The following is a 15,787-nucleotide window of genomic DNA, read 5'->3' as shown; positions in this document are numbered from 1 at the left end:
CAGCCACTATAAAAAAAAACCTCACACTGTTCCACTCCATTCAAACTAGTGTGCTGCTGAGGTGTCACCCATTGCACGTTTGTGCTTGGGTCCTAATTTGGGATCCTCAGGTAGTTTGTCATGTGGTGGACACGATAACATGCTGTATCAGTGCATACTTCCAATTCTTTCCTTGGGCATTTCCCAAAGATTCCCCAGGAATCTTGCAAGTTTTCACATTATTAAAAATGTTCTTCTTTGCCAACATTTTGAAGAATTTCTATTGACGGTTGCCTGCTGGTATTAGATAAGATCAATCAAAAGTGTGCTGTGCGTGATATCACATAGTCAGAGGTGTGAAGATCAGCATCATACTGTATACTTCCTGGTTGTCCGAGATTACAGATATAATTTAATAAGACTTGTCAGTGCAATATTTCTATGCTTTTTTTCCTAGTTAACGTAAGAATGTTTTCATAAAAATTTTGATTTAGAGTTTTTGGGTTAGTAATCGCAATTTATGGACATTTTAGTTTCAAACTGGGCTGGGCTTTTGGAGCACATTTTATTTTTCATTCAAAAAATATGTATACATCTGCCTGTTCATTTGAGTTTTGCAACATTTAGGGAACAAAGTCTCTCTTATGAAAATCAAACAAAACTTTTAATTTCACTTGACCTTCTAAATGTTTAACTTTATTATTATTCCTCTTTACATTGATGTTCCTTTACAAATCAGTTCTCAATGGAGAAAAAGCACAGTGTTAGCTCATGTTAACATATTTATCAGCAGTATCTTTAGAAGTCCCTGTCAGTGACAATATCATAAAGAACATATTATCGGTTTTTTTAAAACTTCTTTAATGCTTCAGAAATAAAAGGAGAATTATATTTCAACTGCAAAGGTTGTTAAAGAAAAATAATTTAGAAGTATAAAGAAGCTTTCAGGGCGAGGACACGATACATAAAACGGTAGAATGGGATAACTAATGCTATATACACAGCAGTGTAATGAAATTAAAGTGGTGTAGTCGGCAGGAATTCTTAAAATAAAAGTGTTACAGTTATGATATTCCCACTAACTGAACAGTAATTTAGAGCTATCACAAGCACTTGATTTTTCAAGATAAGCTTGATAAAATCAAAAAGTATACAAAAAACGTGAATTCAGAAAGTAAAATGTTATACAGTATATAGTTCTTACATACAAAGCATATGCTGTGCAATGTAATGTATATAAGACACTTTCTAAACCACAGTAACTCACAAAATGAAAATTCACTGCCAAAACAAATCTAGTCAGTCAGTCATTTTCTAACCTGCTAAGTCCCAAACAGGGGGTTCTGGAACCAATCCTAGCTAGCATAGGGTGCAAGACAGGTACAAATTCTGGACAGGGTGGACACACACACACACAACCCCAACCTCTCACTAGGGCTAATTTAGTATCGCCAATTCACCTTCATGTCATTGGACTGTGGGATGAAACCCATGCAGACATGGGGAGAACATGCAAACTTCACGCTGGGGGAACCTGGGACAAGACTCCTGGTCTCCTTATACTGTACAGCAGCAGTGCTACCACTACGTCACTGTACTGCCCATCAAAACAAATCTATTGCTATTAAAATAAAATTATACTTAACAGCGTCTACATCAAGTGGTAAAGTGAGCGGTATAGTGGTTATCTCGTTTGCCACACAAATTCAGTAAAATGAGTTTGAATCTGATCTCTTTCAAGGTATGTGTGGATTTTATCCATACTCCTCATGTCTACATATTTTTTCTTTCTTTAAGTACTCTAATTTTCCTTTCCTATTTCAAAGATATGACTGCATGGTTAATTGGCTATGTGCCAGCCACTTCACATCTCTGCTGCTCACGTTTGAGGATTTCACTTTTACCAAACAGCACATCTTTTAATTCTCGTGGATGTACCTCTTAATTGGGAAGAAACACATATTTTTCCCTGATGGCAACATGAATTAGACAATCTACAAGTCTCCAACTTAAAGTTTAAATCCGAATAATATATATTCGATCTGTTTTCACTGTTCCATTATTTCACTGAGTAATAATTTCCATTTGTTTGTGCTAATGCGTTCTTAACTATCATTTTTTTGAGATTTTCATACTTTCATTATCTCTAACCTGCTCTGCATGTGTATCATGCCAACGTTTTGAATTCTTTACAACGTTCTACTTAGTCATCTACTCTTTGTCTTTTAATTACGGCCCCGGGCGTGGTTAAATCTCTTGGCACAAAATCTCGTCTCGCGGGACGTGAAAGTATCTCTCTGAAAAAGTCACATCCTGTCCCAGACTAAAAAGTCTTGTCTCGTCCCAGGATTTTTTTATTATAATAGAGAGATGAGTGCGGGAGCATGCTTCTGAAATTGCTGGAGTCGTCTCCAGTTCCACATGACCTAAGACTGGATTAAGTAGAAACAATTAGGGGTTGATGGATGGGATCAGTGAGTAAATTGAGCAATACAACCACAATGAGCACTGATTTAGCTAAGAGAATGACATGGTTAAGAAGATACAAATATATTGATTGTTTGCTTGCAGCTTAATAAAAAGATAACAGCTTGATGGATGTAGGAATAAGAGGGTGAAAACCATGTTGTCACTGCTTTGCTTACCCAAGCCACTAATACGCATTTGAGTGTATAATTTATCATGTTTATTGAAAAAATAAACAGAATTACAAGGCATTATCATCTATTTAGTGTTATTAAAATCTGATGTTTTCTATCTCTATCCATAATTATAAAAAAGGCTCCCTCCTTCTACAGTTAAATACCAATTGGTGAAAGTCATTTTTTATTTTAGAGTAGTCACCTGTAAAGGAGTAATCTGGTTTGTGTTGTGCAGCTCTGCTGGGTGGCCAGTATGCAACATAACTAACTGAGTTAAAAGAACATATCTTACCACCACAAGATGTCTGCTTAGAGGAGCATGAGCACCCTTATATACCCTAAAAATCAGTACTTGTTCAGATATATCTTTAACCTGAATATCTTTGTACAGTATAGTAAGACAGCTGATATCTTTGCTGTAATGACCCTTTCATTTTGAATGCCTTCAGAATGGCTTTATTGAGTTTTATAATGTTTACTTTACGTCACTCTCATCAGCCGAGAATCGCTCAGGCTCTTACCATTCTCCCTTTCTTGTTCTCATACAGAAGGTCTGGCCACTAAACCAGGGCCTTGGAGCCAGAAGCTAAAGCTTATCCAGAAACTTCCCACCAAAGTAAACTGCAGCTAGCAGGGCATTACAATACACCGCAGCACTCTCTGTCTCTCATCATAGCCTTGTTGCCTGCATCCCCACAGCAATAAAGGTGAGACATTTTGTTTAGCAAGACAAAGACAACAAATGTTTAATTAGGCACAAAGAAAGAGAATAAAACAAAAAGGAAACGTGCTAACAAGAAGAAGTGGGTTTAAACCCAGGTTTGCTATTCGTTTTTACAGTAATAGTGTACTGTACATTGAAAATGCTAATTAAACATCCAGATGTACATTGAATATGCTAATTAAACATCCAGATGTATATGCAATCATAAACCCATTAGGTGTTCAGGTCAGTAGTAGCACAAATCTACAGTACAGTGACTAATAAAAGTATTTACCTCCTTGGAAGTGACCACATTTTACTTTTGCACAACATTGTGTCTTTAATTTTAATTTAGCTTTTTTGACACTGATCAATAAAAATAGATTATTTAATGTCAAAGTGAAAACAGATCTGTGTAAAGAACTCTACATTAATTACAAATACAAAACACCAATTATTTAATCACCTAAGTATTCACTCCTTTAATAGGACACCTTTAAATCAGCGTTTCTCAACTTTTAAATATTTGCGATCCGAGTTTTCATAACAGTTTTAATCGTGCCCCCCTAACGTTTTCTTGAAACCCTAATAAAATTTATTCCTATATTTTTTTGCAGCAGATACAACGCTACAAGTTTTATTATACCTACTTAACTTTTATCAACATTTATCTAACTCTATATCTATTTTTCTAGTATCAGAATGCAGCTTAAGTTAATTTGTTTTTGGTTTCAATTGATGTATTTTTCATATTTTCGATTCTTGTTTTCTTTATTTCACATCTTGACGCCCCCATTTTTGTTACTTCGCGCCCCACAGATTGAGAACTGCTGCCCTAAACGATCACTGGTGCAGCCATTTGGTTTTAGAAGTCACAGAATTATTGCGCTGGAGATCACCAGTCTAGGGTTTCCATCAATTGTAGTATAAATGGACGACTTCTTTTGATTCAATATGGCGGCCTACCCTACTCAATCAAGACAAAAGCAACTCCGTGAAAAGAGAATTGAAAGCACGTCAGGGGATGGTGACAAGAAAATATCCAAGGCAATGAATATCCCTTTGAGTCCAGTTAAATGAGTCATTAAGAAATGGTAAGAGTACAGCGCAGCTGTAAATCTGCACAGAGCAGGCCCCCTACAAAGTGATCATGCAAGAAATCAACTAATAACGGAGGTCACCAAGAGAGCTATGGGAACTCACAAGGAGTTACAAGCTACAGAGACTAGCATTGGAGAGATTGTGCAGAAAACAACTGTTGACTTGATGCTTCAGGAGTCACAGATTCATGGACAGAGTGGCAAAGAGAAAGCCAATGTTAAGAAAATACAAAATGACATCTTGCCTAGGTTTTGCCAGAAAGCACCTGGAAGAAGGTGCAGTGCTAATGTTTGATGAGACCTTGATTGAGCTTTTTGGCCATCACACTTAATGTTGTCAAAAGCACACTATCCCCACCGTTAAGCAATTTAGTGGCAACATCATGCTGTGAGGAGGCTTCTCTACAGCAAACCCCTGGAAAGCTTGTGTGGGTAAAACGAATGTAGAAAAAATAATAATGAAATTCTGGAGTAAAACCCGATCCAGTCTGCAGGAAACCTAAGCCCTAGGAGAAGATTTGGTTTCCAGCAAGAAAATGACCCCAAGCATAAAGCCAAAGTTCTACTGGAATGGCCAGAAAACAACAATGTTAAAGTCCTGAAGTGGTCAAGTCAGAGTCCACATCTCAAACCAACTGAGAATCCAGCTTTTCACTCATGATTCTTCATGCCACCTGACCAAGCCAGAGCAGTTATGTAAAGAAGAATGGTGAAAATTTGCAAAGCTGATAGAGAGAGACTTGTGCACACAGACTGAATCTACTAGATGCTGACATAAAGAGGATGAATACTTATGCAATCAGTTATTATGTGTTTTAGATTTGTAATTATTTACACCTCTTTGCAAAGACCTGTTATCAGTTTCACATTAAGGAATCTTTACCATTGATCATTGTTTAAAAAAAATCGGGAGTGGTCGCCCCTAGACTGTCTCATATATTCAGATATGGGGATGGATATTTGAGGAGTAAACCACAAGATAAAGATTATGTTTTTATATTATGTACATTAAAGAGCCATCAACAACAAATCAAATCAAATCAATAATATATTGAATAATTATTATAAAAGTAAAGTTGAATAAATCGGACTTTGTAGCTGCATGAATAAAAGGTAAAATACCACTGCTGGTTGATGGAAATAGCCCCAAAGTGGACAAAAATCCATGTTTTGTACTTAATACTTTTATGCAAAATTTGGTTGACCTAAGTGAAGGCGTACTCAGGTTATCGTATTTACACACACACTCACAGACATAATTCCAAAATGGTATTTATGGACTCAGGGAGGTCTAAAATGTCGAGATTCATCAAAATCTCGAAATGGAATTTTTGGAGGATTCCAATATTTTCCAAATTTGAGAAAGTCAGGAAAGTCTAAAATGTCGAGATTTATCAAAATCTCAACAACAAATCTTTGGACGATTACAATACTTTCCCTAAACTTTGTATACAAAACAGTAAAAAACATATTAAATCCATTGTGTTGCAATATCATCTGAAAATAAAATGTGAATGCTTTTTATAGGCATAGTATATGCTAACATGCTAAGAGGCAAAATTTTCATTTTGAGTTTGCCTACTTACACTCAACCATAGATATATATAATTCTTGTCTAAAATTCAATGAGAAAAGTACAGTAAAAGAACCTGAATTGCATTAATAGTACTAAGTCAATTAATAAAATAAAAATAGACTGCAAACATCACTCTTTTGACATCTGCACTCCATCTGCCGGTGGCTGTGAAAATTACAATACCTAAATAACATGATTGTGAAGCAGGGTGGGCAGCCGGACAAATATACCAGTGGGTTTAGGCTGATGTGTGCTTTAATTACAAAATTTTGATTCATAACAAATATGCCAGAGTGTGCGTACACAACAAATGACAGCAAACAGATCTTCATCTGACACAAAGCTATGCCACACGCAGTGTAAAAAGCCAACACAGGGCACATCAATCAAAAATCAAAAAGCGAAGTGTGACACTCACAGAAAACCAACACACAGGACTGAATAAAAATTGATTTTGCAAATAAAGATAATAAAATAAAGTTAATAACTAAAGAATGTCTCTTCTATTTCTCAGCCTAACACTACATTGAACGTTTAAGATAAAGTTTTGGAAATGTTGGCATATTTTCATGTAACCTAACCTGTGACAGGCACCATGGCAAGGCCTTAGTGATTTAAAGAAGTAAGAATTTAACTTGTGCAAAGAAATTCATTTAGCATAGCAAGGTAAAGAACTCAAATCTAAACACTTGGATGTTGCTTTCTGTGATGTGGTTCAACTTCCAGTTCTTTATGACTGTAATTTTCAATATTGTGTATGTTTCTTTATCATGAGTACTGTGTTTGTATTTCTTCTCGCCATTGCATAAGTTGTCCAGATAATATGAGGGACTATGGAAGTTTGGTCTTTCTGTCTTAATGTGTTTTATAAGTTTTGAAAAGCTTTTGACCACATACTCTGGGGTATCTTGTACAAGGTGATGTGTCAAAATTACTTATTATTAGTCGTGTTGCTGAAAGTGGCTTCTTTATCACCCTATAACTGTTTAATGGTTGAACTCTGAATTTTAGGGGGCCGAGATGTCCACCATTTGGCCCTGTATGCCCATAGCATTGACTTGAATCTCTTTCAGGGAGCTTTAGAGCTTCAACCTTCCTGATTGGCTATCAAACCACTGACTGGTGGCATAGATGATTAATGTGGCTGCCTATCACATGTCTTTTAGGTGTAGGTGATGAACAATGTGCTGACCGACAGCCAGTTATTTTGCTTCCTAGACCAAGCTTATTAGTGCGCCAGCCGACTGTATGGTAGTTAACCCGTGCAGCTGGGATTTTTCCCTCCTTTATGATCTGCACACTAGGCAAATGCCCAATTCCCCTTACTGGTGGCACCAGCCCTGCCTACAGCATAAATACTCTTGTAAGAGCCATTTTCCTAGTTCTATAAAATGTATGAATATGTACTAGATGATAATGCATAAAATATGGGAGGTTCCTAAAACCCCCGTGAATAGAATTGAGTTGGTATTTTCCTGTCATTTCTTAACAGTTTTTGAGTAAACAATGTTCTTTAGTAAGTGTTTAGCCTTACCTTGTGTAAGGTACAGAGGCATACGGTTTTTTAACCGTGTCCTTGAACGAATTCCTTTTTATGCTCGTGTTCGTGCATATGCACATCACTGAGCCTGGCGTATATCTAAGTGCCAGCGGCCTAAGGGTCTTTTGAGTGTGAAGTAACTCGTAAATTAAAAGATCTAAGTTTTGAACCGTATGTTTAAAGCATACAGAAGAAGAAATAAATAACCTTTAAGTACAGAAGTAACCAAAGCTTCATAAGAAAAACTAAATTTATAGAAGATATATTTTTCCCTTTTTTTTGCCTTTATTCTTTGTGTGTAACTATTTTTCTTTTTATTCTTGTATGGATTATTTGCCTTTAACTTTCACCAAATATTTTTAAAACGAACTTTTGGACTGAGAGATTTCTTTGACACGTGTCTTACCCGTGCCTGACTTCACCTTATGCAAAAGGCGGCTACAACTCTAAATAACTTGGCATACTTTCTTGTGAAATATTAAAATGAGAATTTGGGAGAAGATGAATATGTAAAAATGTGCCCATTTTGACAGATAAATGTAGAAATTCTGGCCAGTCAAATCATTTACAAAGGAAGCCTGGGATTGGCACCAGTTGGTCTGACTTGCATGGTTTACAATTGGTAGAACAGTGTCTGAGTGAACTGCTGCTGTAAAGATCATCACTGCCTCACAGTCCTTTAAAGATGATGCTGTCCTTCACTAGTTTACTATTACTATTAATTCGATTGTGCTTCATTCACTCAAAATACGGAGACAAAGTTCAACACACTTGAAATAAAGGACAAGTGCTTTCCGCTGCTCTATTACAGAATAACATTGCATTCTGCCCTTTCGTCAGTTACACACTATCACATGGAAGACATTTGGTATCTCGGCGTTTAGAGATCTGAGACCATTTTTGCACATTTTTAATCAAGTTTATTGTAAATATGAAATTCCTTCAATGCACTTTGTGAATAAGAATTTGTCTCCAGTGAAGAGCACTTTTAATGCTACAACATATAAAAATATTTTGGACAATTATGTGCTTCTGACTTTGTGGTGACAGCTTGTATTCCAGCATAACTGTGCCCTTGTGTACAATGCCAGGTCAATGAAGACATGGTTTGTAGAGTTTAGTTTGGAAGTGGCCTTCACAGAGCAGTGACCTCAGCCCTACTGAACACCTTTGGGATGAATAGGAGTGGAGTGTTGATTGCAAGCCAGGCCTTCTCATCCAACATCAGTACCTGACCTCACAAATGCTCCTTTGGCTTTATGGGCACAAAGTTTCATAAACACACTCCAAATTCTTGTGGAAAGTCTTCACAAAAGAGTAGAGGCTGTTATAGCCCCATATAATTCCATATTAATGCCCATGCTCTTGGAGTGGTATATCCAATAAGTTCATACAGGTTTAATGGTCATATGTCCACAAACATTTGGCCATGTCGTATATGGGACTGATTATATTCCTCATTGAATGTTTGATCATAGTGGTGCAGTAGGTAGCACTGCTGCCTCGCAGTAAGGAGACACAGGTTTGCTTCCCGGGTCCTCCCTGTGTGTAGTTTGTATGTTCTCTCCGTGTCTGCATGGGTTTCCTCCGGGTGCTCCAGTTCCCTCCCACAGTCCAAAGACATGCAGGTTAGGTGCATTGGCGATCCTAAATTGTCCCTAGTGTGCGCTTGGTGTGTGTGTGTTTGTGCCCTGCCTGGGGTTTGTTCCTGCCTTGCACCCCGTGCTGGCTTGGATTGGTTCCAGCAGACCCCCGTGATCCTGTGGTAGGATATAGCAGGTTGGATAATGACTGACTGGCTCAATGTTTGATTGTCATATTATAACATTTCTTTTGTAATGCTTATTTTGGGAACCAATAAATCATTTAAAAAAATAATAAAGATGATATCATCATTTTAGCTACTTCTTCCCAGCCATAGAGTCCTGGGTTCTAATCCTGGCCTAATCATATTCTCTGTGGAGTTTGAATTTTCTCCTCATGTCCACAGTGAATTCCTCCAAATCCTGACTAATGACTTTAAATTGTCCCTGCATATATGATTGTGCCCCACAATGGCCTCATGTTCCTTCTAGAGTTCATTCCAGCTTTGTAGCTGATGATGGCAGCCCCCATTACCTAGTCCTGTAATAAACCGGCTCATGGATGGATAATTAATTGATTCACTAAAGGTATCAATACTTCTTACTAGAATGTTAGCAGTAGAATTTTTGTCCCAGAGCTTTCATGAAAGGATTTCTCACAATCTCTTGGAAAGTTATCAAAGGTGTAATATAAAAGCTATCTAACTGCAATGCAGCCCGGAATTAAGAAGTGGTAAAGAAAAGGGAAATCAATATCGGATTACAATTATAGGAAATTAGAATAACTGACAGGGTCCGCAAAACGCAATACACCTCATACAAGTACAATTTACTTGCCAGTGTGATCCGTAGAGTAAGCGATTATCTCTAATCGCTGTGAATCACATTCTCTAGTTTCTGGGAGACATCTGGCCTGCCACACTAATGAGTGACAAGCAAAGCCTCTTAATACACCAGGATGCCACACTGATGAAGCTCACATTTCTGTTCAAATGGAAGTAAATTGCTATTGATCATCTACTGAACAGGCACATTTAGCTACTGAATTCCTTGCATGAGACCCCCATTTGTTCAGACACTCTTTCTAAAGGCTTCTAATGTAATGACTTGCATGGCACAATACTGCTTAAACTCACAAAGTGTTACAAGTTGAATAATTTGAATGAAATATTACAGTCTCCTAACAAACACTAGGCAAATATTTGGTTTCTAACTTTCTCTTATTTTTTACAGTTGAAATCTATTTCAAGCAATATGGCATCAGAGTGGGTAACACTACATCATCACCATGCTTGAATTTCAGGTTTTGCTGTGTGGCTTGCATTTCTCCCTGAATACCAAGTTGTCACCCATACTTTAAAATATGAGCTTAGGATGAATGATTTAAAATGTGCAACCTATGATGCACTGGCCTTCCGTCTAGGATTAGCTGACCTCTGAATAGGCTCTGGGTGCAAGGTTATACTGGAGGGGAGTCTTCCCTGGGGGGAATGGAATTATTATTTACCCTTCTTCATAATTTAAATATCTAAAGGTATACAATTTCATTTCAATATTAATTTTACTTATAACAATCTATTAATAACACAGTTATTTCCATGTTGAAAAAAGTGTACAAAATGGTAAATTAGATATTTTGGACATGTAGATGCTTCTTAACATGACTGAGCAGCCATGATAGATTGATAGATAGATAGATAGATAGATAGATAGATAGATAGATAGATAGATAGATAGATAGATAGATATGAATGGCACCGTATGATTAGATAGATAGATAGATAGATAGATAGATAGATAGATAGATAGATAGATAGATAGATAGATAGATAGATAGATCGATCATTTGGAGATGCAGTTAACAACTAAAACTCTTTGTCACATATGGTATTTTTCATTCTTTGTCTTTTACATATTGGTGTTGTCTCCACTATTGTCTGCTTCTGAAATTATTTGTTCATTTATATTAAGAAATAAAGTGACAACACTTCAAGTCGACACCCCTAACTAGTCCCAGTCACCTGCCATCATTACATATAGTCTGATGTATCAGGACCTTAGATTTTTCAGCCCCAGGACTAAACTCAGCAGGCTCATCACAATAGACAGGAATGATGGGAAGATGATATGAATGTTGAATGCAAATCTGCTGCCCACTTAGCCATTTAAGGTATGAAGGGCCCTTAAGAGAAGGAACATATGGGTGCTGGTTGTGTTGTGATGTGTTATGCTGTATTTTTCCTCATTTCCCACAATGGTAGTCCTCTCTGTTTGCTAAAAATAACAAGATGCTGCATATGCTTTTTTTTTGTTAGTGTCATGGGGAGTTGCTGTACCATACATCTATTTAGTTCGTTTCCTCATTTCACAGAGAACTGAAGCCTCTTCTGTCAGCACAGAGCACAACTTAGAATAAAATACCAGTGCAGCCAGTACTCTATTAGATATGTGTATATATATCCATATATTATCACATTTCCTTTGAAAAAATCCTCATTCAAGGCTGGTAGACTCGGATTTCACTTGGTGTTTAGCTTTCTTACAGAGGTCTGTACCTCCTTTCTGTGCTGTCCTCCTCTGCATGTCCTCTCCGCATGTATGTCTGCCTATTCATTATTTTCAAAGGCAGTTTCCCCCTTGTTGGGATCAATGGGACAGCTACTCAGAAAGCACAGAGTGTACTAATGTGCACACAACACACCGGGCCTATGTTTGCATTAATGATTTCCTCAAAGACAAACCTTCTTTGACTGCTGAGAGTAAGCTTACATTCTCAGAATGAATCCTTACCATCATGGAGAGAACATGCAATCCACACACACACATATAATTAAGTTAAAGATTGAATTCCAAAAAGGTAAATCAATTCTACCCTTTCCAGACCACACATTCCAGTCTCTAATCCTGTCACCAGCTGGCAGTAAATTGTGTCCAGAACAGATTAAATTCTGCTTCAGTTCCAAAAAAATAATTAGGGAAGCTGAGCTTGCAGAGAGTCACTCACCAGCAGGGCTTTCTCACAAAACTCCCCTCAGTGCTTTTGTGTCTTCCCTGCCTCTAGTCCAAGTAGGTGATGTGTTCAAAGAAATTCGGCCAGGTGCTTGGTTGGCTCTTGAGGGGAGCATCACGGCAAAACCTACAGCTGGACCGGGACATGGTTTAGAATTCATCTTCCCGGCCACATCACGATGTACTCCAGCTACTGCCAACAATTCAATCTCCCATCTCTTGTTCCCTTTCTCCCTCATTCTCCCTCCCTTCTATTCATACGTCATAAAGCCCAGATTTACTCTGCTAAAACTCATCAGAGCAGAAACCTAATCTGTAATCCTTTCACTTTAATTCATTTGTAGCCATTGCAACAGTTTTAACTCAGCAAATTTTGCTTGTTTTTTAGCAAGAAACCTGGAAACATCTTTTTTGCTTACCAAGTGCTTTGCAGAATAAGCCGATCTTTATTTTATATACAGTATCACCTTTCATACTGTACTAGAAAGAAAGAAAAATTTGGTAGATATCTTTGTATAATATGCACAATTTATAAGAGATGTCAAATATTTCATGTACATCAATCAAAAAATGCTACAAGACACCAACTGGTAATTATTTTACATTTCTTTTTTTAGTGTGGTGGCACACTTCTTAATATCACTACCTCAAAGTTCCAGACTCCTATGTTTGAAGCTTTTACCTCGGTACTGCCTGCTAGGATTTTGTTATCCAAATTTCTACATAATACTCTGGTTTTCCTGATGCAGCAGCAGTGCTACTACCTCGCAGTAAGGAGATCCTGGGTTCGCATCCCGGGCCCTCCCTGTTTGGTAGTGCTTTGAGTAGTGAGAAGAGCATTATATAAATGTAATAAATTATTATTATTACAAATCCCATCCCAAACATGTTAGCCTAATTTCAGCTCCAAATTAGCCCCAGTGTGAGGGTTGGTGAATGTGTCCTATAATAAAACGGTGCCCTCAATGGGGCAGACCCACACATGCTGACAGATAGGCTCCCTCTCACTCTCAACTGGATAAGTTAGTTAGAAAAGGGAGGAATGGATGGATATATATGTACAATGAACAATTTGCACAATTCAATTTTTTTTTACATAGCATATATCATAGTGAGTAGGCAGCAAGGTCATCAGCGTTAAATTAAAACTAACAAAGTATATCTATGGAAACGCCGTTTTCATATACTAAGGATCTGCACTGGTATCTGGTAGGTTGCCAGTTCAAATCCCGTTACTGCCAGAAAGATCCTACTCTGTTTGGCCCTTGAGCAAGCCCCTTAACCTGCAAAAGTCACGCGAAAAGACAAATTCCCCTCAAGGATTAATAGAGTTTACCAAAAAAAAATTAATAATATTTAATTTTTTAATAACTGTTACTTAATTCTCATTGTCAAGCACATAAGATTAAGATGTGTCTAATGGTGACAGGTTTGTAGCATATTATGAAAAAGAATCTGAAAGTGACACGACTAACCTGATTTCTGTTTGCCCTAAAATCGAGGACAAAACGCATGACCCCTGAAGTCACTTCCACCAGGATCACTGACCAAACCCGCCCCTTTCACTTCTGCTCCACTATTAAAAGCTTCTGGCTACAGGGAGTCAATATCATTTTGAACTCAGTCTTCAAGGGGACTGGTTCTCCGAAGAGCTATACTCTTGCACTACTAATCACATTATTATTGATATATTCCTTCTTGTATTTTTCTCAACACTGTTCTATTTTTCAGATTAGATATTAAATGGGGATACCAATTGGTACACCAAGCCTTTAAAGAAAGAAACATGTTTCTGACAAGTAAGCATATACAGTATTCTTAGTGCAAAAATGTAAAAACATATAAAAGGAGCATTCTTGTCAGGAAGGCATGTTTTACAAAAACAGCTGAGTTTTGTGACATTGCAAACATTTATTCAACATTCCCCAAGATACTTTAGGAAATTATGTTCAGTGCTGATTCAGGATGTTCAAAATACCCGATCGCACAAGAATGGTTTATTATAATACACATCGTTTCTGATGTTGTTGACAAGAATGAATGCAAAGCTGATACCAGAAGCTTGTATGAGCTCCAAATATCAAGGCATTTTAAATTCCATGAGCCCATGCCCCCAGGAAGAAGGCATTGACTAGAAGGTAGGTTTGAGAAGGCAGTTTACGACTTAATTACCAGTGTTTCCTCTCATTCTTGTTTGTCTGAAATTGGAGAGGATGTTTACATTAGGAACAAAACATAGACTGGAGGCCTGAGGTCTGGCTAAACAGACTTGGTCAATGAATCAGACAATGCCCCATTGGTTTATAAGATGTGAAAGTACTGGCAATGAGTTTGGTCTCTCTGTCTCGCTCTGTCTTGGCAGCCATATTGCAAACAAGCTGCTTCTCTCTTTGCTGTTTTTCACCCTGTGGAAAAAAAACATCTCTTGGGTCTCTCCATGCAGAAGGCATGCTGGAATCAAGAGATATGCAGGACCACATTGGACAGAGACCAATCAGTATAATAATAATAATAATAATAATAACAAATAATAATACATTTTATTTATATAGCACCTTTCACCATGCCTAAAACTCATCACAGAACAACATCCATCCATCCATCCATCCATTTTCCAACCCGCTGAATCCGAACACAGGGTCACGGGGGTCTGCTGGAGCCAATCCCAGCCAACACAGGGCACAAGGCAGGAACCAATCCTGGGCAGGGTGCCAACCCACCACAGGACATACACAAACAAACACACCCACACACCAAGCACATACTAGGGCCAATTTACTGTAGAATCGCCACAAGACATACTGTATATAATATTGGATACAAATAATATCCTCATAAAACACTAACTACAGATAAATACATGATGCACAAAGTGAACAAAAGACTACAGACCAAAATTAAATATAAGTGCAAATACTATTTGAAAAACCCTGAACAAATAATTTCAGATACAAACACAAATCATCCTGAGCAAACTGGACAGAAACGGTAAACTGAAAAAAGAGTCAAGGTGAGTTTAATACCTTTCTGAACAAATAAGCTTGAAGTTGTTTTTGTTTTAAATAATGTTGCTTTATCCTATATCTCAGAATACCTTTTACCTCATACTCCAAATCGTTAGATCTTCAAATGAGGGTCTGCTTAGAATTCCAAGAGCTAAACTTAAAAGAAGTGGTGAGGCAGGCGACCTTCTGCTGTTATGCACCTAAAATCTGGAATAACTGACCGATAAAAATTCACCAGGCTATTTATTACATTATTTTAACATGGCTTTCTCATAGCTTCATTTTAGTTTAATCCTGATACTCTGTTTATGCATTTATTTATCATTAGTAATACCTACTTTCTCTGCTGTTCTTTTTCTGGTTTTCTGTGGTGGTGTTCTGTTCCACCACCACTTGATCAAAGCATTGTGGAGTCTCTACATTGATGGGTTAAAGGCCAGAAGTCCACATGACCATCATCAACAAGTTCTTCCATGTGAACCTTGAATATCATGAGGACTGATTGAGGTCATTTATGTTACATAGAATGCCTAGAGGGGGCTGGGTGGTCTCGTGGCCTTGGAACCCCTGCAGATTTTTTTTTTTCTCCAGCTGTCTGGAGTTTTTTTTTTGTTTGTTTGTTTTTCTGTCCTCCCTGGACATCAGACCTT

The 15,787-nt window shown here is 37.5% G+C and overlaps 1 protein-coding gene across 1 annotated transcript in view; it reads right to left on the bottom strand.

Moving 5' to 3' along the window:
* The window catches only part of lactbl1b (lactamase, beta-like 1b), a 100,755-nt gene extending 88,423 nt beyond the window's left edge, over positions 1-12,332 (bottom strand). The window contains exon 1 of the mRNA XM_039754937.1: positions 12,128-12,332. The gene's annotated coding sequence lies outside the window, so the exon portion shown is untranslated. The remainder of the gene's footprint in view (positions 1-12,127) is intronic.
* Between the last annotated feature and the right edge of the window lie 3,455 nt (positions 12,333-15,787).

The sequence above is a fragment of the Polypterus senegalus genome, chromosome 6, assembly GCF_016835505.1.
Source record: "Polypterus senegalus isolate Bchr_013 chromosome 6, ASM1683550v1, whole genome shotgun sequence".
Lineage (NCBI taxonomy): Eukaryota > Metazoa > Chordata > Cladistia > Polypteriformes > Polypteridae > Polypterus > Polypterus senegalus.
This window is presented reverse-complemented; position numbering and strand designations above follow the sequence as displayed.